Genomic DNA, 1,190 nt, shown 5'->3' on the forward strand with positions numbered 1-1,190 from the left:
CAAAGTTAACCAAAAAAAAAAAAAAAAGAAGAAGAAATTTGCTGATGCATGGACCAGTTCGGGTATACGTACTTTTAACATTCGGAAGAAAGGACTCTATTAAATTTTGGCATCAAAGCAATGTCATCAAGTTGTGATAGAAGGAAAATATTAAAATTTGGAGTCAAAGGAAAGATCAAGGGTGATGATTCACTTGTACATTAAGGAAAAGTGTGCTGTTAAAAAGAAAGAAAAAAGACAGCAAGGAGTGTTCTATAGTCTATACACACCCACGATCCTTTGTACCAACAATCTTGTTTCTGCAAGTTTTTGCATCTCTACTACCCTGCTGCAACACTCACTTTGAAGGGAAGAGTGCAACTACACCTCACCTGTTGTGCTCAGAATTTGTTATCAACAAAAATTTCAATTTTTGAAAGTAATGTACCTATATAAAAAGGGCATTCAACCAAGCTTTGAGGTTAAGAAGGAAGAACACAAAATCTGTTCATTTTATAGCATTTTTACTATTTTTTTATATTTTTATTAAATATCAGGTTTTTTTAGTTTTTTTTTTATTTTAAGAAAAGATTAATATGTAAGGCATTAAAACAAATTATTAAAAAAAAGACAAAAAAAAATTACACTTGAAAAAAAGTCAAAGATTATATTAAATTATTTTAATATAATTTTCTGTTTTGTGCCATGAGTAAGTAAGTTTCTCTTTATTGACAAGTGCCAAGTAAATAATTGTACTAATGTGATTGTTTTTATAAAACAATTATATACATTCACACTTAATTATATGATTCATGCATCTAAGTATATAAAAATAAAAAAATAATATTAAAATAATACAGTCAAAAATAATTTTGATCAACACCACCGGAACAATATTCCCCCCTTGTAGTGTAATCACTTTTGGTAACGTTTTCAAATACAAATGATGATGTTAACAGTTGACACCAATTTACTTTAAACCAAACCAAAATTAATTAGTTTCTACTTCATTGCGAGCTGTGCCATTATCAAGTTTCTTGCATAGGAATACCTTTGACTCTCCAAATAGCAGTGTTTGTCAACACCAAGATTTCTATTTTTCAATAACATTGTCCTCATAAATCATTCTCGTTCCTAAATTTGTGTCTCATTTTCATTCTTAGACTTCTCTTCCGTTTTCATTTTCAGATTTCCGTAGCGAAAGAATATTG

This window comes from Arachis duranensis, chromosome 6, assembly GCF_000817695.3.
Source record: "Arachis duranensis cultivar V14167 chromosome 6, aradu.V14167.gnm2.J7QH, whole genome shotgun sequence".
Taxonomy (NCBI): Eukaryota; Viridiplantae; Streptophyta; class Magnoliopsida; order Fabales; family Fabaceae; genus Arachis; species Arachis duranensis.